The 23,764-nt window shown below is 37.6% G+C and overlaps 1 protein-coding gene and 1 long non-coding RNA gene across 2 annotated transcripts in view; one reads left to right on the top strand and one right to left on the bottom strand.

The window, feature by feature from the left end:
- The window catches only part of LOC142037981 (uncharacterized), a 29,629-nt gene extending 8,173 nt beyond the window's left edge, over nt 1-21,456 (top strand). Inside the window, exons 2-3 of the long non-coding RNA XR_012652488.1 lie at nt 10,562-10,696; nt 21,317-21,456. This is a non-coding gene — a long non-coding RNA (uncharacterized LOC142037981). The remainder of the gene's footprint in view (nt 1-10,561; nt 10,697-21,316) is intronic.
- PRKCE (protein kinase C epsilon) overlaps nt 1-23,764 on the bottom strand; it is a 301,238-nt gene that overhangs the window by 66,119 nt on the left and 211,355 nt on the right. The window lies entirely within an intron of this gene.

Raw genomic sequence — 23,764 nt, 5'->3', positions numbered from 1 at the left:
CTGACTCATATAGGACATTTTGTGAGATTAAGTGGTAAAAAATTGGCTCATTTATACTTATAGAAAGTTTGTGGTGGGGGAGGACAGGGAATCCTGTGCTCCATTCAAAAGCAGGAGATGAATGAAGTCTTTGGCAACATAAAGATACTCACTACCAGAGAAACAGCTCTTCTCTATTATGTGAAGCGTTTCAGTAATGTTCCCACGTACTTAAAATCAAAGGTCAGCCAGTGACAACAGTTGGTTCTAGCTTGACAACACAGCAAGAAACTTCTACTGCACTGTGATCATCCAGATGGAAAATTTATACGAGATACTGTCATATCAGTTCATAAACTATGCCCTGAATGCCAGAAATAACTTAAAGTCTACAGTTTACTTGAACATGATGTTCTGAATAGTAAAAAAATAGTTGCATTTGTACTAGCAGAACTGTGCTGAGGATTTCAAGCTCCTTAAAATGAGAAGTTAGCATGAATAACTGTGTCTCCACTCACATGAAAGAAAAACATCATAGTATTATTTTGCAGTCTTTACCAAACAGACTTTCTTTTTGGTCTGAGCCAAACTTGGCTGAGCCAGAACAAAATAATTATGACAGCAAAAATAGATGTGTTGCTGCTCTAAAGTTAGTTAAGAAATGTTTCCATTCAGAAATATCTAATTCCAGCTTTTTCTTCAGGGCCCCTCTTTTCTTACAGGTATTAATTCATAGTACTCGAACAGTGACAGGCACATTAACATGCTGATGCTCATTTCCTCAAATTCAAGCTCAGTCCTTCAGACTGTACATGTACAAAAAAATATGTTGAGCTCAAATGTATACTATTACTCGTTGTAATAAAATACCATAACAAGACCCAATGACAGATCAACTTTCCACTGATACTGTACTTAGTAATACAGACTGAAAACTCCTCTGCACAGGGACTCAGTATATGCCAAGAAGGGGTAGAGTTAGGATGTACAGGGAGAAACAGCAAGACAACTAGTCAAAGCAACACTAGGAAAAGTGCTTGCAGGGCATCTGCTGCCTACCCTGAGCGAGTTGCAGCCTTTGCTGAGTGCTGGAGCCACGGCTGGAGTCTCAGGAATCACCTCACTTTGCTGAGCTCCACAGATTGCACGTTATACCTCACTTTTTACAGGTGCCCAGCCTATTTCCCGCTGAGCAAGCTTCATCACGTTGACTGCAGCAATGAAAGGAGAGATGCTTATCTACACTTTGGGAAATGTATCCTTTGTTCAGAGATGACAACACAGAATTATCACTGAGTCAGGTTATTTGGGAAGAAAGAGACTAAAAGACCTGTTGCTAACTTCACACCTGGCGCAAGGCCAAACACAAAGTTGTGTCTTCTCTTCATCTCCTCTTAAGACTACCTTTCTTACTCCTAGGCTGCCCTAGGTAACAGTTAACATAACAGTTTCATTAAATAGTGATAATATATAATAGTTTCTCAAGATTTTCAATGCTTTTCCTGAAACATCCCCGTGGAAACATGACAGTGTAAAAATTCCCTTGTCATGGGGAGATGGAGGTCAGTATGAAGGAGCAGCTTACGGGCAGAGCTTCCACCCTGGGTAAATGTTCTGAGCAAACCCCTGTGCAGCCTCTGTTGCTAAGCTGAAACCAGATAACCTGCTCTGCTAGAAAGCAGCTGCCAGAGAGGGAAAGTTAACCTTCATATGCTCTCTCTTGTGTCTCTTGTACACACCACTATTCCACCCACAAACTCAGTGTTTCATGCTTTGATTTGCTAAAAAACCCCCACCAAACCCACAATAAGAAGGGAGAATGAAATTATAACTATAAATAAAGACTAAAAGAAGTTAACATTTAACACGATTAATACAAATTCAAATAAATATGTCTACTTCAAAATTAATATATGCACAGATTCTCCTATTCAGCAAATGGTCAGAGGCTAGCATTTATACAGAGCTACCACATGAACTGATACAGGGAGATGAGGACTGTGACAGACTATCTCAGTACAGGCTTTCTGCTGAGCTGAGCACTATCATCCTCTGTAGCCTCAAATTTAGCATTTAACCCTCTTTGCACTTACAAAATTGCTAGTGATAGAGTCAGGGTGCTGAGGGCACTTACAGGCCCCGGTGCCCTTGCCCAGCCTCCCCTGGGGAGGGACAACCCCTCAACACTGCCCATGGGAGCTCCGTTTCACTCCAGCCCAGGGCTGTAGGTGTGCACATCTGGCCCCGGCTCCCAAATGACCTGGTTCATCCCCTCAGCATGCTGTCAATGGACACCATTATCAGCACCTAGCTCTACTTGTCACATCTGGACCCTGTGGGTCTGTTCCGGCCAGTGAAGGTGGCCCATGCTGGGTCACTCTCAGCACCTGGTGCTCAGGCTGGCCCTTACTCTTGCTGACAGACAGTGCATATCTATTTCCAAAGATATGAACAAATTTGAACCAACAGTGATTAAATTTATACCCCCAAAGGAAGGCAATTAATGTTTGGTACAATGTGATCCCCAGGAATTTCAGGTACAGGAAGACTTTCTGTCTGAAGCACAGGTTGTCCCCTGCATGACTTAACCACTAGCCAAGTTGCTTCTGGAAAAGAAAGTGGAGGGAGAGATGTCTTGGCTTACTATGGAGATGGCAAGTGCCTTCCAGGTTACAGATGAGGACTTTGCTCTGGATTGAGTAAGGCTGAACTCCCTCTAAGATTCAGTACAGTATTAGTAGGTTTTAAAACCGGATCAGCAAGTTTCCTCTGAAGCAACTAGCAGGGACACACACATCAAGCGATGCCATGAGGACATTACCAACAGTCACTGACCTCTGACTTGGGCAAAGCTTTTGTGAGATCAGATCTGCACCTGCTGCTTGGGGCAGCATACGTATGGATGCTTCAGGTTGCATATATCCACTGGGCATCTTCAGCGCATATTGAAGCATGGCTTATTTAAAACATTAGTCCTGTAAATGCATGCTTGTATGTGGAAATAATTGCATATTGTGAATATACATTTATTTTATTGATGAGGTGTCTAAATTGAGTTAAGTTTTCCTGCTAGCTGTTCAATGAATTTCTATCTTCCCATGGAGGCCAAGTGTTTTGATACACAGCAAACACAGACTTCAACTTATCTACTGTGTCTAGAGTCTTTTTAAATTATCTAGAAATCTGCTTCTTTGATTCATTCTTTAGCTGGTTAAAGGTTAAAAAACTTTAAAGAACACAACATTTATTGCAACATCAAAGATGATTACAGAATAGCCTGGCAGTTTACTTCTCTGCAGAATGCCCATAAAAATGAAAGATGTGTACATCAGGAATTTGCAGAATGTGTTGCACTATAAGATAAACTGAAAAAGGAATGTGTATGCGCATGAATACAGTAAAGTTCTTATTTTGACAGTTACTGAAGTAGTTTCAGTGGTACCACTTTTTTGTAAATCTAGAAGGAAAGATGTTTCTGAAAAATACTTAAAGAGATGACATAATGGATCAAGGTCAGAAAAGTTTAATTCCAGGTTAAATAGAAAATGTAACATGCTTCAAAGCACAAGAGAGAGAAATTACAAGATGGAAACATTCAATTTACACTAGATTCTTGGTATTTTCACTGACACAACCTTTTCAGCCATGTGGTGCCATTACAAGCAGACAATGCTACCAAACAGATGGAACGAATTAACCTCAGAAACTAAGACCTGGCCATGGATCATAAAGTTTGCAAACACACCTTGCTCAACAATTTCAGTAAATCTTTGAATTAAAATCCCCTCAAAACTACTTTTTATTTATTTGTCTTACAGAAATGAGGGGCTAACATAAACTCAACTTTGCAGGACACGTGTGCAGGACTCCTAGAGTGGAAAGTTCTCTGCCCAAGGGACTGCAACTTCTCCCTTACCCAGAATAAGGGCCTCAAGACAAATGACAGAAAATGAGGCATTACCATTGTCCTGGTTTCAGCTGGGATAGAGTTATTTGTCTTCCTAGTAGTTGGTACAGTGCTATGTTTTGACTTCAGTATGCCAATAATGTTGACAACGCTGATGTTTTCAGTTGTTGCTAAGTAGTGTTTAGACTAAAGTCAAGGATTTTTCAGCTTCTCATGCCCAGCTGGAGGGGCACAGAAAGTTGGCACGGGACACAGCCAGGGCACCTGACCCAAACTGGCCAACGGTGTATTCCATACCATGTGATGTTCCATTTAGTATAGGAACTGGGAAGCGGGGGTGGGGAATCGCCGCTTGGGGACTAGCTGGGTGTTGGTCGGCGGGTGGTGAGCAATTGCACTGCACATCATTTGTACATTCCAATCCTTTTATTACTACTGTTGTCATTTTATTAGTGTTATCATTATCATTATTAGTTTCTTCTTTTCTGTTCTATTAAACCGTTCTTATCTCAACCCACGAGTTTTACTTCTTTTCCCGATTTTCTCCCCCATCCCACTGGATGGGGGGGAGTGAGTGAGCGGCTGCGTGGTGCTTAGTTGCTGGCTGGGGTTAAACCACGACAACCATCCAGGACAGTGGTGCAGAGTAAATGAAGGCTTCAGCCTAAATCTTGTACTGCTACTACCCATTATGTTGTGTATACACCAACACCAATGTAAAGATATACATCACCCGGGTCACCTGTGAGGACAACTGCCCCATGACTTCCAGAATGAGTGAGTATATGTATGTGATCCCACAGTGGAAACAAAAAAAATAACTTAAACGACTTTTTGACTTTTTTATGCTCCATTTCTACATCTGTAAAATATACTGATAGCATCGTTCCTAGTCCAACTCAGGAACACTTTTGAGTAGTCCAATGTACACTGACAAGCACAACAGATAGTGTACTAAACTCTGTTGGAGGAAAGACTATTTTTAAGAATACATCTCATGTAGCACTTTTCATTTGAACAAGGTAACTATGGGTAGGAAAAGAAATATTATTAATATCTGCAAGAAGAAGCTGAGGAAATACAGGTGAAGAGACAGTGAGAGTGCACAAGTCAGTGTGGCATCACATCTAGAGAAAATAAGGCAAGAATAATGCAAGGAGAAGGAGAGGATTTTTCTTGAGGGAACTTCTTTAGGATTAGAGGAATTGGTATAAGAACTTGATACAGGAATACAGCTATTTCATCTGACAGATCCTTAACAAATCAGTATTTTATTACTGGCAGAAAAATGTCACTTTATTGATGGGGTCCCACCAAGGATCACTTCTGAGCCCAGTTTATTCAACATCTTTATCAATAGCTTGGAGAAGGGAGTGAACAGTGAAATGCATAAATCTGCAGATCACACTAAGCTCTTTCAAATAGTCAGATGCTGCGCTAATGGTTAAGAAACTCCAAAAAGGATCACTCAAACTGGGTGGGCAAAAAGGTGGTGACGAGCTTCATAATAGATAACTGTAAAGCAAAAATACTTTCTTTTTAGGGGAAAAATATCTGAAACCACATCTACGTGATGCTGAACTTGGAACAGAGTTAAAACTTTGGAGTAACATGTTGTTGCTTTTGTTAACAGTTCTCTGAATCATTGCCTCAAGGTGCACCAGAACTCAAAAAAAAAAAAAAAAGCCAACAAAATGTTGGGTAACATCAGGAAGGTCACTCAGAAAAAAAATGAGGGTACTACTCTGCTGCTACATAAAATCTTTGTGTTCCCACATCTTGAATATCATGTGCAGTTCTGGCCTACATAACTCAAGGAGGATGTAGTGGAGGTAAAAAGAGTACAGAGAAGGGTGACTGAAATGATCACAGGGATTAAACAGCTGCCATACAAGAACTAACTAAAATCTGGGGTCTGAGGAAGAATACACCTGAGATTAACATAATCACGAAGATGGTGGATAAGCTGAATGTGGTACTGCTGTACACCAAATCCTGCAATACTAGAACTGGGACACTGGTAAGAGTAGTAAAACGGGTTAAAAAATGTGTTTCTTCACACAGTGATTAGTGAACTTCAGGAATTCGCTGCTGTAGCTGTGGAGGCAGACTGTAACAGCCACTTCAAATAAGGATTAGAAACATCCATGGACAATAGATCCATAAGCAGATAGTAAAAGGGATAAGGCAGAGAAGTCCCTTTTAACATCCTTCTACAATTCTGGATGCTGGTGGAGTATGAAGGGAATAGACTACAGAAAGTGGCACCTATATGCCCTCTCTAAATAGCTTCTTTTATTGCATGTGTCAGTAGCAACAAGTAGCAAATGGATTAGACAGACCACTGATCTTACCTGGTAGGACAGTTCTTATTTTCATAGGCTACAAAAAACCTTAAACGATAGATATAGATATACAAAGACATACACAAAATGGATTTTTTTTTAAAGATCATTATCCTAGTGAAGGTATCAATATATCTGAAGAGTAGCTGCATTACTATACTGTTATTTTAAAAGAACAATGGAGTTGATATAGGCATTATCAGGAGAAAGACTGAAATTATGATTGCAGCAGCTTGAAAGAAGAATGACAGCATAAAATATAAAGGTCATATTTATTTTCACTTTATTTTGGAAAATAGACTGCAGATTACCTTGTTTCATGCTTTCAGTTCATACCTGACTGAAAATTTTTCTTTTAAGATTCATGAACTAACATTAATGTATGAAAATATTTAAACAAAAATGCCTGGAAAAAATGAGTGAACAGAGGTCACATAACTTGCGTGTGTCGTCTTCCAACTCTGAAAAAGAATTTCAAAGCCTTTTCCTCTTCATCTATCAATGAATTGTGACATCTGCTAATGTGCAACAATGCAGATCAAATGTAAAAACATAGTCAAAAAATTCCATTGATCAACCACAAGCTTTCATTAAAAGCCTGTGCTTTCAAGAATGTAGTGGGGTATTAAAAAAATAATAATCTCCTTTAGAATATCATGTTGTGAATAAAGCTCATTATCGTTCCAAGCCTCCAGTCAGATGGATCTACAGACTCTGCATCAATTGAAAGGTCAATTTGAATAGATCTGACTGCAGAATGAGACCTAATTTTTTTTACAGGGTCTCTTACCTGTACGTATTTTCTGATCACACTGAAATACTAGAAACAAAGCCAGGGATGTACACCTATATAAATAGACTGATTGCAAGCTGCAGATTAAAAAAAACCCAAAACACTACACAAAAAACCCCAAACAAAACCCCTTAGTCTTTCAAAGTACAGGTATTTATGTGAACTGGAGTTTTATGCAGATTCATATGATGTATTGGAACATCATGGTTGTACAAGGTTATTGTCCCAAGAGAATACTTGAAACTGAAAATGATAGAGGAATATTCTAAAGTAATTTCACAAAAATGCATAACCACCTTTCTTTCTGAAGTATTTTTCAAAATATATGCATTTTGCTTTTGTGACATGGGATCACCTTTAGTTTCACTTATTGTACATTGGAAAAAAATATGAACTTGACACTGACTTACAGAACCTCAAATGCCTTTTAGAGAAAAGTTTCCACTTCCCCACCAGGTGAGGTTTTTTCATTCTAACTCTGAAGCCAACCAAAACATGTTTCTATGTCTGCAGTGAGCAGGAATAAAACAATAAAATTATTTCAGCTGCTGTAGTTCAGGAAGTAAAACAAAAACACAATGCCAGAGCAAGAAAGAAAACTCCTAGCTTTCTGTCTCCTTTTTCTCTTTCTACATTTATTACCCTGCTGCTAAATTAATAAATTTGCTAGAAATAGACCTTTATCAGTATTTAATAGGTTATTTTTTAGGATGATATTGCTTTGCTAGCTTCAAAGTGCTTTCTGGTCAAATCATTCATATCGAGTTTTTCTTATAAGTGTGAAGTCAGCCTGTGAGCAAGGGCACAAACTGCACTCAGTGATGTACATTTTCTGAGGGTATGTGCAGTGGTTTACACATTGCATTAGTGTTGAAATTCTACAGAATATGAAGAGAATTTAAAAGTACTTCAAGAGCACAGCAGAAGGGAAGATCTTCAGTCTGGCAAGTTCAAACATAAGACATCTTTTGCAGCAAAGCTGCCATAAGAATGAGGAAGGTCCCTCCACCCAAGGCAGGAAATAATGAATTTACTTGAGTATCATTTAAAGCACTGTTTTTATGTACTGCCTAGCTAGCATTTTAACACCACAAGCAATTTACTACTACTGTGGAACTTTTTTAGTCTTTTCACCTTACAAGTCCTTTTGGTTTTTGAAATCAGTGCAGCATTGGGGTGAATTTCCACTTCAGTGCAAGTTATCAAGGCATCAGAGCCAGCATAATCATCAGCTTCTTTTGCACTTCTCATGTTATCCTTACTTATAAGCGAGACAGCAGTCTTACTCCTGCCAAGACAGTAGTGACAATAAACATTTTAAATTTTAAATTCTGCAAACTCCACATCAATAAACCGTAAAAAAAGAGAAGTAATTAATTTTGACCCAATGTCAACAATATAATGCTCCACAGCCAACTGAAAGCAGATGCCCTTCTCCTCCAGTCACCAAGCTTTAGTTAAATCTACCCCGCCAGAAGAAGAGTCTAAGTGTAATATCAAAGGTTTCCACATGAGCCCTAAAGGCAGTCTGGCAACAATCACTAAGGGTCCATTCACCACCTGGTGTTTGCAGGAGTGTGTTGTACTTCATCCTACTCCTTCTAAGGCCTCAAGGCAGCCCCTTCACAGTGAGTAAAACAGGGATCTCAGACCTCCTCGGGTCTTACATGAGATTCTACTATACCATGGAAATAAAATCAAACTCAGGAAGATGCCATTCAGGCTTACTGTTATTAAATGATGAAAAAAAAATGCACTTAATTTTAATTATACTGAAACTAGAGGATATGACGGTTAAGATACAGTGAGACAGGTTGGACCTGGTTTACTTAAACTTCTGCCCTTCATATTCGCTAAATTCTGTGTTGGCCAGCGTGGCAAGCCTTACCAATTTTTTCCCTGGTGAGGCTTGAACTTCAGCACTTTCACCTTACTTAAATGCAGTCTTGTTTTACTGAAAAAATATTTAACATCCTGGGCAGTGAACTGGTTGCTTCCAAGTGTTTCTTTCCATCCCAACACAACAAATTGCTGGACCTTTGCCAGAGTGATTTTGGCTTATGGAGGGACAAGGCACTTATCCTTCAGAAAGGAGTGGCCATGGAAGTGTGCTGAGTTGCACTGTACTCTCTGCAGCTTGTGTAGTGTTCCAGTGCTGGTTTATTTATGTCTTACCAGAGTAGAAAACATGTAAGTTTAAGTAAATTGAGGTCACAAGATGTAGTAAGCTTCTACAAATTTAACTCCAGCATGATATTAAGTTCTTGGCAAGCTTTTAGTAATATGATCTCATATAAAAAGAATAACCTATTCACTGGTACGAGCAAGACAAAACTCACTCGAATCAATGGATCTGTGATTACTTAGACCAGCTATGAAGCTGATGTACTGTGTTTAACAGTACTGGACACTGACCAAGTAAACTGCTGTAGCAGTGGTACTAGATACTACTGTCTATGTACAAACATTAAGCTGAGTAGGACAAAATACTGACTCAAGTCTTTATTCAATAAATTGAAACTTCCTTTGAAGTTCAAGAAAATTCTTTTTTCTGTTTTCACTACTGGTTGCAATCTTATTAGTCTGATGAGGACTGGAAGTGAAACTGTTAGACAAGAGAAAGAACTTTTTTTTTCTATCCCAACTAGACAGAGGAAATACTCTGACATGATTCCTACTTGGGATGCAAAAGATGACAATTTCTAGTCTATACTAAATCAATCACTCCTCATTTGTAAGCTATTTAAAACTTTACAAAGCTCTAAAAGCCTTTCACTCTCACTGAAACCAACAGAGAAGGAAAATCTTTGCTCAAAACACATTAAATAAAATAACAAAAAAATGTGAATTATGTAAACCCTAGTAAGATCAGAAACAATAATCTGGAAATAAGCATTCTGGCAACACAATGGTTGTTTTCAATTTTTTTCTGGTAGCCCACCATTCAATTTCATCTAATTTTATGACACTTTATTGAGATTTGTATGATCTATAATAAAGTAGTTGCGTTTTTTTTTGTATACCTAATAAATGTTTGCTCAGCTAGCAGAACGCTAGATGATTCTTTTACTCATAGCCACACTAATTCTTTGCTTTGGTATAAAAGTAGAGTTCAGTTGTTGAAGGAAAAATAACAGTATCACTAGCCTTGTGATGTTATTTATCTGTGGAGAGTTGCAGGCAATAAAGAGTTTACTCGCTAAGAAGAGCTACATTTTGAGGCAGACCTCCTGGAATCCCCTGGAATGAGGGAGGTGGGGTGAAGGAGAAAAGTAGCTGAGGAATAAATTTACTGAACAATATTTTCCAGACACAAGAAATTTCACTAATTATACAGTCAGACTCTCCACTATTGTTTTCTCTGTGAAAAGGAAGCAACTTGCTTCTGTGTTGCAGAGGAAAACTAATATATAAGGTTAAGCAGATACTACGGATATTGGCAACACTGCATGTCCTATTACCATCAGCTAAAACTGCAGAAATAAATGCACATAAATGTAAGTGTAATGTTACCCTGTTTGTTTCTTCTTTTTTCAGTAGGCTCCATGAATCATGTATCTGGGGATCCAAGCCATAAGTGTCACACACTCCTGAGCAGTTCTCATTAAGGCATCAGCTGCTCTGCACCATCCTGGTGAGGTGGATCAGCGTTTCTTCCATAGGGAAAATCACGTAAGTTTTTTTTTCTTAACAAATGACATCATTCATTCCTACCTGCAGACTATCTCACAGATGAGAGATAGAGTTCACTATTTGATTTCCACTGGGCTTAGTTCTCCTGCAGTCAGCATATTAATAAGAAATATTTGGACTATATTTCAATATTTCTAGCTCATGCTACACATAGCATTCTGGCAACTGGAAACTATTAAATTATTAACTTCTATTTATGAACAGATGTCCATCCCTTAACTGACTATGTTTCAAGTGTGATTTTGGGTGTAAAATGGAGAAAGGGGATGTGTTCTTTAAATTTTGCTTGTAAAGCCATCCTCGTTTATTCCTGGAAGGTGTTCATTACACAGTTTTTGGGGGACTACATCACTTGCTGTGCTGCCGCTCTTCTGGAGAATTTAGTAGATAGTTTTTGTCACCTATTTATCTCTGAGATAATGCATCACAGTAAGCATTTATTTTTTTTTTACACTATTCATTTATTACTGAGTTTCAAGTTCTGGTCTTCCTAGATTTATTCCTTTTTCCTCTTTCATGGAATATTTTGGGGAATGGCTAAAAAATAACACCAACAATTTTACCATCCATATATTTTATCACTGAGCACAGCAGCAAGGTGGTAAGTATTGATGGATTTGCAACATCTAGCATTGCTTTGTTTGGACAACTGACTTGAAATAAACAATGTTATGATGCAATATTGATCTGTTGAAACCTTCTGTAGAAGATGACTGTCAGTTATTTTAAAACAATACATAAATTCCTGTCTCACACTGGATTCACACACTGGAATTTTCATAAACAACTTTTCAACAACTTGCTCATTTGTTTAGCTACCTTTTAGGAACTTGGCTTTAGGTAACCAAGTTTTAAAAATCTTCAGCTACAGTTCATATGCAGTTCCAGAAATGCCTTAAGAAAAACTGAGCGGCTACAATTAGACACAGTGCTTTCAAAATTAACTTATTGTTGGACAGGGTTTTTTTTAGCATTCGAGGACTATCACAAAGACTCAATAAACATAGCTTCAATCCCCTCTCACTTCAATGAAAGTGCAAAAGTTCACTGTGTGCGACATAAATGCATATTAAATAGTAGCCCAGCACACTGTGTCCCACTGGCCAGATAGGAAGACCAGACAGATGTTTAGAAAAAGCCAGCAATTATTTTTTGTTTGCTACAGATAAATTTACACTAACACTTCAGATAGCATTCTCAGGATTTCACTGGAAAGACAAAGGAGTTCCTGTTGTGGTTCTCTAGGAGAGATGTGAATTCAGAAACAATGTCCTCAGGAGAAGATACAAAGCCACGATAGAAGCCAGGGCTGCAAATAATACCGTGAAAGATGTGTGCTACAGATTTACAGGCAATCCCTGCTCTACACAAGCTTCCCATGTTACATGCTATTAATTATGCACTCTTGCAAACACACAGAATGCTGGATATAGTGAAACACCACATCAACATTATATATAACATATCCATTCCTACATAGGAAACGACCTATGGAAAGATCTGGGAAAAGCATTTAATTTTACCTTTCAGTTCCCCTGACTCTGAATAAATGTGATGATGTATAAAAAAGGTGACAATAACACTACAACTCTTCTGGTAATCACACAACAGCACGTATGTTACTGAAATCACTCTGATAAAGGAATTTATGATAGGCTTCAGACATTGCTGTAGACTTCACTTTACTGGAGAGTTACAACAGATTTAGTAAATGCAGTCAAGGTAAGCCAAAGAATAGATCTTCCTGAAGAAAATAAACAGTATATCTGAAACTACTTAAAGACAAGAAGCAGCTAAAACTAGGACCAAATTATGTACATCCCTGAAGTAAGTGAAATTGCTTATAACAGTAAAAGCTGGATTCAGAGCTAAAGGACTAAGCCTGATTTCCCATCACTGTGAATATATGTACACATACAAAAGTGCACATGTGTTTTGTAAATAAGTGTAAAAAACCACACCTAAGAATATGTAAAAGAGCATTACAGAAGCAACCAAAGATTCAAAACCCAAGAAGTACCAGAATTAAGAAGGCTTGTATACCCTCATCTATTCCCCCTTTGTCTCTTTAGCCTGCTGCTCCAGTTTGATGTTGTTTACTTAAACGATGACTACGTTTTCTTTTGAAACCCCACTTTATTCCTACAGGAAAGCTTAAAGAAATGTTGCAAATGAAGCTGATTTTTAGAGAAAGGATGGTTTCAGAATTAATTGTCACTCTAAACAGAGGGAGTCTGTGCTTGCCCTGGTTACATCATCAAGTCTACTAGTCAGGCCTCTTACTTAAAAGTGTTTAAGACTTTGTTGCTACCTATTTTTCTTTTCCTGCACCCTCTCTGCAGAAGCTTAGGACATTAACAGTGATGTCTGAAGTAAAATGAAAAGTAGTGTTCATAGAGTATAAAACACTAACACTGAAAATATATTGACATGCTCTGGGAGCAGTTTTATTCCATCCAACTTTAAGATAGCTAATAAAGATGCCTAGTTTTGGAGCCTTGTGAACCTCAGCTCCCTACATGAAGACAGAGTTTATCTCCAATTTTGGTGCTACAGCTAGGCAGAATGAATCTAGGCACAGGTGATATTTTACAAAAACAAAACTATTGAAGATTATGGCTGTGATCCATTTATACCTAAGGTCTCCAGTTGTAAAACAGTCATGGCAGTTTGAGCCGCTCCCACAGGGTACCCTGTTTACTGTTTTGTGAAGCATTTAGGCAGCATGGTAAAAGAATCATAAATACACAGGCTGGGAAATAAATTACCATAAGGTTTACACCTGGTAGCTAAACAAGGCATCGCACTGATTATCACAGATACAGAAGAAGACACCTCCTCTTTTACTACAGCAATGGTCTGGGATAAAAATGTACACAATCATGGAATTAAGGACTGCATCATACTGAATACTCAGAAGGCTGAATGACACAGGACATTTCAGTCATTAGTGAATTTCCAAAAACTTTAAATATAGCTGTTTGCATATAGGAGGAAGATAGTAATGTATTCTTTGCCAATCACTTCCTATTGGATGTAAATGTGGGTAAATCACTAGACTAATAAGTTTTGGGGAGCTATCATGCAAATTCTTGTATTAAAAATTCCAAAGTACAAGATTTTATACAGCACCTTAAGAGATTTACAAGGAGGAGGAAAAAAATACCTCTCCTTACAAAAGTAATGAAGAGAGTCAAGCAAGAGTAAGAAAACTAAAGCTAGTATCTTCCTAGAAGTCCTCAATGACTTCCACAGAACCAGAATTTCACCCTGCACTACATTTGTGGATAGGAAAAATCCTCTAAAGGAAGGGAAACCGACCTTGGTGTGGCTGACTAACAGCTTTAGAAACTATTGTCTTTTTGCCTCATCAGCAGATAACTTGGTAAAGACTAGGTTTATATCCTTGAAGGCGTGCCCCATAATATCTAGGGACACATTACATTGGAGATGCTGACGGAGAAGGGACATGTTTAACCTTGGCAGGGGGAAGAAGGGGAACTTAACAATAAGCAGTTTTCTTTTAAGCAGCAGCTGGTTTCTTGAACTTCACTTAAGCAGAGGAAGTAGCATCCAGCTGGGCTATTGCTATAACAAAGGCCTTGACTAGCACAGAAAAGGGGTTGGGCAGAAAAGGGAGGAAGAAAAAAAATGTGACTTCTTATATAAGATTCTTTGTATGCCGGCATACTTTCTTGGAGCTATTCATTGCTGGAATCCTCTCTTCTCCTCCAAACTTGTTGCCAGAGAAACACTGAGGGTTTGAGCAATTTCAAAGTGTTGCAAAAATTGTTTCTAAGAAATAAAAAAAGCAACTAAATATCATTGTGCTGCCTCATGGAAGAGGAATGTTTAGCACAAGCACTATTGTGCTAAGTGCCATGTAAGGAAATACACTCAGTGAAACTGCCCCCTTCCCCCCCCCCCCCAATTCTTGGATACCTCGGCAATATTTATTTTAGGCCTATCAAAAATAGAAGGAAAAAAAGCAGGGGTGGAAGGGACTAAACTGAATGCTCTGGCAGCTTTGGAGGGCTCAGAATTCACTCCTTCCACTTAGAGGCAGTAATTCAGATGCGGGTGTTGGCTAGAAATTCAAACTCCTAAGTGATCTCCCCAAATATTGCTACTACATGTTACTCTTACATATTCCAAGCAAAACCAAATTAACAATACTTAAGTGAGAGATTGCCCAGTAAGAAATAGTCCTCATATGAGAAGATAAAGTGTACATACATTCTAAAAATAAATGAATATGATCTTTGCAGTCTGAAAACAGCAGCCAAACTCCTGACAAGTCCTTGTCCAAGCAAAGTTCTTAATCTATTTTAAAGGAGATTGCCAACTATACACACAGGGTTTTACACTTTGAATGGAGCCTCTTCTAGGATGGGCAACAACCACTAATGGAAAAAGGATTACAAACCAAAGTGCAGTTGAAGAACTGACCAGGGAAGTCCCCGGCTCCAGGGAGAACTGTGGAAGCCCCCGGGCTCCTTTGGCAGACTCTGTTAGTGATACAGGGATGTGACTGGTACTGCAGACATTCACTATCACCAGTTACATGTGGGTGACTTCTAAAGCTCTAACAAAGGGGAAATAAAACAATGACTTTCTGTGTTACTGTAATCTTCAAGTAAAACTCTGACGTGGCAACCACTAAAGCCAAAAAGTTACACAAGCAATTCCCCATTATCAAAATGAAAATGTGACATACCCCTCAAAATGCCAAGATTATTCTTGACTGTAATCCAGAAACTTCAAAGACAAAACACACAAGAACTGGAAGTCTGGATATCTACTAAAAACCCCAATATACCCATTCAAGCAGGCTGTTCCTAAATATCAACAACTTTTGTGCCCTGTACATTATAGTGTGGAGTAGATATAATAGATTTGACAAGAGTTATAAATTAACATGACATAGCTAGATAAAGGTGGTGGCTTAATGGCAGCTTTGACATTCAGATTCTTTGAGTCTAGACAATTCGCCAAGTTGTAAAACATATGTGTTATTCACCAAGAACGATTGCTCTGGTCCAACATATATGCCGTATTTTCCAGTAATTCTGATGGCCTGAATACCAGTAAAAATGCTTATACAACACTTTCATTTTGCCACTCTCTTGTCTGTATCCACGAATATACATAGATACATACTATTTCTGTGAAATTATTCAACAGTCAACATGTTTCTGATACATGATGGAATTTCACATAACACTTTAACACACAGTACACTATTCACAAGGCTTATCCTGCAGAAACTGCTTCTATTACACAACAAATGAGTCTGAGTTCTCTGTGAATGCCCTGACATACTGTCACATTAAGATTTGCTTGTACTATCAAGGTGAGAGACATTGTGGCTCTGGGCACACTGATCAAGCTGACCCTCCTTTTAGTGCGCCTGTGCATATGTGTGTGTGCATGACAGGTGGAGTGGTCCCTTTTAAGCCTAAATTTAACTATGATAATATGACCTGTTGTTTGACATTTTTAAAAAAAGCATTAAAATGTGACAGATTTACAATAAAATTGAGTCTGAAGACTCAGAAAAGCATGCACAAATAAACAAGGGAACTTGGAAATAGAGTAAATGAACAATTCAAAAGGTCAGTAGCTCTTATAAAAATGCCCTTAAAAACCTTTAATCTACACACATACACAAAAAGGATTTGTTAACTGAAAAAAACCAATAGCTCCTTCTTTTTTTCTTGCCTTTAGCATTATAGTTTTGATGACATCAATGATGAACTTGTAACTCGTTTCCTCAGCACAAGCAAGAATATGTAGGAATGGCTTAATTCTTTCACTATTATAAAAGTCCTTCTTTCAGGGACCCCACGAAAGGAAATGCAGACACCCTTCACAATGTGAAAAGGCAGAAAGTCATTCTGATTCTAGCTGGGTAACCCCTACAGGCATAGATTTTTACAACATGTGTAAATCCCAAATGGTTTTTAGTTCTGTATGAAAACAATGAAATGACAGTTTTCTAAATTACAGATAGAAGATGATGCAAGTAATTTTATGGCACACATTTTTAATCTGTTAGAACCTGACTTCACAAGAAAAACCAGAAAGTTTGTAATAACTTCAATTTGACAAATTCAAATTTACTCAACTCTGGTCTTTGGAAGTATACATTTTTCAGAGAACTATAAAGAAACCATTGTTTGGGTTTTAATGTTTCAAAATTTATTTCTTGTCAACACTGTATCTCTCAAAGTTTCTTTTTAGAAAATCAGATCCTAATTGTTGCTTGCATGACTTTTCCCCTGTGCCACTGTTGGACTGCATAATGTTTTTCCTGCCACATAAGCATGTCTATAAGAAGCCTAAACAAGTTCAGAAAGAGTTATATAACATTTTTTGCATTTTTGGGGACTATAATTAAAGCGATAAGATTATGGCAGAGATCCTAGAACAGATTAAGCGCAAAATTCTATGATGAATGAAAGTTGGGTCATTAAAAGTGCAAACCTAGATTTTTTTCTTTAAACCACACACAGTTCAACATCTAGGACATAGGATTTTGCACTTAACAAACACCTTTAATGGAGGTTAGCAAGACTGCCAGTGCATACGTTAAGGTAAAAAAAAAAACCAACCCCAAAAATTGCTAGTAGCAAGCCTGACTCAAAATGTCTGTGCTGTATCTAGATTGAAAGTAATTACATGAAAGGACATACCTAGTCGTAGATCTAAGAAATTTACAGGAATTCTTAGGGAAAAAATTTTTTAAGAACTCCTAGCAGAGATAACTTGGATGTACACAGTACCTTATCCATATTTGAATCCAGGTAAATCAATAGTTTCATGGATCTTGAAAGTTGTCTGAAGACAGAGCTTAATATTTACTTTAGCATACTGAAGTGCTGGAAATACAAAGCTAAAATAGTCTGTGGTTTGAAAACTGGAAGAAAAATAAAGTCACCTATCCTCCAGCATGTATAGTTTTGGTTTACAGCAAAAAGCCTTTCTATTGAAAGATAGATATGAACAGCTTACCAATATAGTATACTCCTATGTATTACTCTTCACACAGATAATTCCTCTCTGCATCAAAAATCTGACTGTGCTGTAACACAGAAAAGTAACCACATGGCCATCTGTTGTGACCCTCCTCTTGCTAGATGATGACCACCAGGCATCATTTCCATGCATCATCAGTCATAAGCCTTCAACACTGAGCATTCTTCCCAGTGCCAATGAGTTTTAATGTGGTTTTTTTTGCAATCCAAAGCATTTTTATGTGGGATTTGAACTCTTTCTCTAGTATTGAGTCATACACAAATGTAAAAAAAAGTAAATAAATCTTCTATTAGTACATATTAATGAACTTAAGTAGAACCCATGTTTAAAATCACTGCAGCAGATCTGGCTTTCATCTGTAATGTGAATGTGGTTTTAATCACAAAGATATATATGAAAATTCAAATCAACTCAAGAAGAAAGCAAAGATTTTTTGGAGTGGAAAAAAAAATTAAAAAGGCAAACTTCTTTAAACAGCTCCAGAAGTTTTAAAATTATAGCAGACATATTAAAGAAATGGTTATGAAAATAACTAACCTGCACATAGGGGATGCTGGATGAACGCTGAACAACCAGGATAGAAATATATTCTAGCAAAAGCATATGTCCTTTGGGTGCATGAATATACAAACATATTCCTGCAAATGTTTTATACATGGTTTGGCCAGAAAAACAGTGACAGACTAACCTGTTTCTGTCTCCTGAAACATACTGGCCTGCATCCTCTTTTCTAATTTAGAATGGGAAGCAGAAACTGTTACAAAAAGTAGTCAAAAGTGTGTACAAATACTCAGTCAATTGGGTTTCAAGACATACGAGAAAACACCTCATGATACACAATCAAAATAGCAATGGCAAAGTCACTTGTGCATGCCTTTCATGTAATTTCATCTATTTGACTTTCCTTTTTTATCCATTTCATCCCACAAACTCCTGTAACAGTGAATAAGGCACAAAGTAAGAGTAGACAGCAGGTTAAGACTTGTGTCTAACTGAGCCAGGTCTTGTTCAAACACAGATGTCAAGATTGCAGACTTCAAATCAGCAGCCATGCGCTTGGCAGTGATGCTAAGCAGAGCAGCAGTCAGGGAGCGGGGCTGATCCTGCCTAGAGAGCTCGCAGTCCTGCGAGAAGATAGTGACAGACAGTGACAGGGGATATTTGAGAAAATTCAGACAAAATTGCCTGAAGAAAGGAGAATACACAAGGACATGCAAGCTCCTGAAAGATCGATGTGTCTGGAGTGTGCCAACACCACTGTACTTAATTATACAAATGCTCTGCAATCTCTAGCTGTTTTTCAAATTAAGTGCTGCATTTGATATACAGAAATCTACTGGCCAATTTTTTTTCTGTCCTTTAAAAATCCACATTCAGATATTTTACATTCCATTTGGGATCAACCATTATAAGTCCTGTACTGCATAGGCAACATACCGTCTAATCCACATAATCTAACACTGTGCAGAAATGAAATAATTACTTCCAAAGATGGACATGGAAAATTATGGCATGTCACCTTAAGAATACAATTAATTTATTTATAACTACTACTGAGATTTCATTGACTATAAACACTACAACAACAAACAAAACTCAAGCCCCCTCCCCAAACCCAGAAACAAAACAGCAATTGCACATGCTTCTCACATAGTTGCAGTGCCAAAAGCTGAATTTCTAACAGATGACAAAATGACACATCTCATGTGCAATACATACTTCTTTCTGGTCACTGGAGAAAAAAAAAAAAAAAGGCCAATGTTTCTGACCCTTCTGAAGTCAGTGGGAATATAACCATTATCTTCAAAAGGATCAGAACTGACTCATAAATCTTGTTTACCATTCTCATGAGCAACTTAATAGCAATCATGAGAATAAAGAGTTTAGGATCACACCTAAGGTGATTACAGCCACAAAACACCAATGTGAAAAAACTGCAGTTCAAATTTTCTTATTACTCTTTTAAGAAGAAAATCCATTGCTGTCTGGATAGGCAGGGCTACATGGGATTTCACAGCTGGCTTACTATCCCCAGCAGTGAACTGCTACTGAGGAGAGCAAACACCCTCTTTCCCACTTGCTGCCTTGCAGGCACCAGTGAGTGTCAGGCAGGTTAGAGCTGCTCATTGACACACAGATTATTTTCTGCAACTTCAGTTTTCAGCTCTACCAGCAAACTGATCCAACTCATGCACCCAAGGGCTCACTGGAACAGATGCAATGAAAAGACTGGGTAGCCCCACCAAGAGGGAGCAGAGGGGGAGACGTCCTCATCCACCAGCAGCAGCGGCACAGTCTCAGAGCAGTGTGCACATATCATGAAACCACACTGTTAACTGGTCAATGTTCAAATGGCCTGGAATAAAACACCAGGGTTTTGTTTTTGTACAAACAGATCCAAACTGTTTCTTTGCCATTTTTCACCCCTCAATAGTTAATTTCACTTTTTCAGCTTCACTGAATTAAATGTAGTCACTATTAAAACAAACAAACAAACCCCAATTCCCCCCCCCCCCCCCCCCCCCCAAATTGGGCAGTATCCTGAAAAAAGTTTTCAAAGGCTTATACCTGGCTGTCAGATATGGACTGAATAGATTTTCTGTATTCTTTCCAAAAACATTCTCAACAGATGAGAGATTAAGCAGTAAAATGTTATAAAACGTTCCTACAATCTATACAGTGCCATCACTCAGTATCTTGCTTTCATCATTATGAGCCTGATCAAAAGCAAAATAACTTTTATGACTTCTGGATCAAATCACAATTCCAGTTACAAGTTTTGTAGCTTCACTTAATTGTTCCATGCAAACAGTGATAACGTAAGAACATGAACTTTATTTTTTAAGACATGGCTTTAAAGTACCCTTTTCTCAATATGAAGGCTGACTACAAAGAACATATAAAGATTAAAAACATGCAAAAATAAGTACAGGTTTTGATAAGCAGTAACTAAAAAATGAAGAATGTCTATACAGTCAGTAGTGTTGCTCACCTGTCAAAAATCCCATCCCATGTGTATAACACCAGCAAGTTCTAAAGTAGGTTCAACAGCTTTTTATATTAAGAAAATAGCAGAAATGGCCAGTGTCTTAGTGACATTACAAACATCAGCTATGAAAATGTCAAGGGTATTTACGAACAGTGAAGTGATGGAAGCTTCATCATAGTTTGAGAAGATATGGAAATTTCCTTTCAGGAATTTTTTTTCACTACATATGCAAAGTTAAGGCAAAATGCCTTTCCTTAAATAATGCATGAATAATGCATTCTCTTCGGATAATGCAAACAGGATTGCAACTAAAAATTTTAAAAGACCACCCATAATAGGTATTTCCTGAATTTCTTAAAAAAAAAAAGCGTCATTGTATCTGTGATTGTGGACACATAACTCTATCTCTCTCCTTTCTGGTAGATAGAGGTATTTAAGTTTGAGCTCTTATTAAAAAAAAAAAAAAAAAAAAAAAGCAGCTATCTTTCTTTTCATTGTAAATTAAGTGATTTCACTCTGTGTGTCAGAGAGAAGCATGATTGTATTTATTTTTCTAATTTCAATTATTTTAGGCTTTAAACTTCAAGCTGTGGAGTGTTCTGTCCCTGAAGCGGCAAAGCTTTTCAGCATATCGAAGAACAACTTGTTCACAGACATCAGTATCTTGAAAACAACAATTAGTGAATTGTATATTTCCAAAATTATGTCAAAGGTTCACATAATTTTTTAAAAATAAATAATTTAAAAAATGCAGTAACTTCCAATGTATTTATTTTACTTTTCTTTTATAGCAGTTGTGGTGTTATGTGAAACAGGGCAAGGAGAGGGCAAAGTTTTTATCTTTCTTAGTTCAGGATCAAAAACTGCACTCAGACCACAAGAATTGAACTGACAGACCAAGACATCAAGCCAGTAAAGTAGGACAATGCAATTGGTCCCTCATAACTAACAAGAATTAGAAAGAAATCTCCTACTTTAGGAGAAAAATAACATCATTGGTATATATTTTTGGCTCTGTAAGATTACAAAATGTTGAACTTGTAGTTTATATTTGCCCCAGTGGTTTCACATAGCATTTCTACAACTATTCCTGGACTAAAACAATGTTTAGGGAATGTAACATGCCGTAACCTTGGCCGAGTGCAATATTTCATTCTAAGAAAAAGTATATTAATCATTAAAAAATGTTTTCTGGAATTAGGAACAAAAGAGCAGCAGTAACAATTTGCACAAACAGCCTTTGTGATTCAGTAAGTACACCAGCAGTGATTTGAAGCTTCCCATTCGGTACTTTGTGGTCATGCTAACCAAGCATTTCAAAGCAAACTTCAGTTGTACTGACACAATTTCCCATGTCTTTCGTTCCATAGGAGAGAGAAGGTCTTTTTGAAATTTCCCCCTACTTTCGCCTCGAGGCTTCATGAGACTCCTTTGAAGTTTATAACCTAAGATTTCTATGGGACAACAATTTACATAATTCAAAGGAGAGCTTTAAGGAAAGATCACAAATTGCTACTTGTTAAATTAACAGACATCTACCCTTACAGGGAAAAAGAAGGAAAAGGAAAAATAATTTAAAACCTCAGAATTTTTCATTAACAGATTATAATTTTTTTAACCTTCTAAGCATTCTACTTATATCCTCAAATAATTTTATTTGTAGTCTGTTTATCTTTCTGAGACCATCAGTAATTTGACAAAGGCAGTAACTTGCAAGCAACACTTGTGGGTAGGACCAAAAAATGATGTAATTCTTCACTGTATCATGATAAGATTTGGGAACTTTTTTTCATAGTTTAGACTTCTTTATTCAAACATAACACAGTAAATTCAGTTTGCCAAGACAGAATGTTCTCTCTGCTGTCTGTTACTTGAATAATGTAATATAGCATTTGCTTCAAGAATATTTTCAAAAAGGACCCATAAACTCATATGTCCTCTAACCTCTTCAAGCAGTAGCTTCCTCATTTCCTCAAAGAATGTAAACAACTTTAAAAACAACATACTACTAATGGATAAAACATTACTTTAATCTGGACAATGCCAGTAAATAAACCTCCTTTCTGTCAATGCTCTTTGCAGAATGATGTTAACTGTGCAATCAGATAATGGTTAATGAATTTTAATGAAGTCTGTATTGTGTATCAAATCTTGAACCTGGTGATATTTTAGGTTCTAGGGAGCTCCTTGTGGCTTCTTAGACGCAAATCATCAGTCTAAATCCAGTTAAAATGTAGAGTGAAACAATACTCAGATATTGGGTTACACTTGTGACTGAGATTACATGTTAGCCTAAGGGATATTTGAACCACTTCGAGTGTTTCATATAATACCACACTGAACTCCACTGTGGAAACACAGTTAATCTCCTCAGGCATATCACCCAGCAACAATTCTTTCCTAACTTTTCCCACAGATTCATGGCAAATTTCCAAAAGTTCAGAGATTTGGTGAGTTTAAGCCCCTTTAAGTTCAGATTTCTATCTCAAACTCTCTCATTTCTGATCCAGAAATCTCATTAGATATGATCTTCCCATTTCTCATTATGCTAGAAAAGCTCTGCAAGCTTCCTTTCCTATGCTGCTGCAATACAGCAGTTGCCATTAAAAGGACTTGCTCTTGAATACTGCAAGCATGAAGGGGATGTTTATACATGCAATGCACAAAGCGAACATGTGGCACAAGCCTGTATGAATGAGACCTCAGCAACATGACTACCAAGTTTCTCACATCTGAATGCAACCAAAGAGGACTTTCCATCACAGGGCTATACTGAATTTTAAACCCCTGAAGACAGCCCCTTTTCTTGCTCAAACCTTATTTCATTTTTACTCTTTGATTGTCTAAAAATACAAGTGAGTTTTCTTGGATGTCCAAAGCAGCTAATTAACTTTTCTTTTAGAACTTGTTCTCCTACTGCACGGGTCCATAAATGAATCCATAGGTTATACTCATCAATATATCCAACACAGCTATTCTCATTTCTGAAAGAGTTGTCTATATCCTATATTTTCTTTAAG

Source organism: Buteo buteo, chromosome 12 (genome assembly GCF_964188355.1).
Source record: "Buteo buteo chromosome 12, bButBut1.hap1.1, whole genome shotgun sequence".
NCBI classification, from domain to species: domain Eukaryota; kingdom Metazoa; phylum Chordata; class Aves; order Accipitriformes; family Accipitridae; genus Buteo; species Buteo buteo.
Note: the sequence above shows the minus strand (reverse complement) of the source record. Positions and strands in the feature narration are given on the sequence as shown.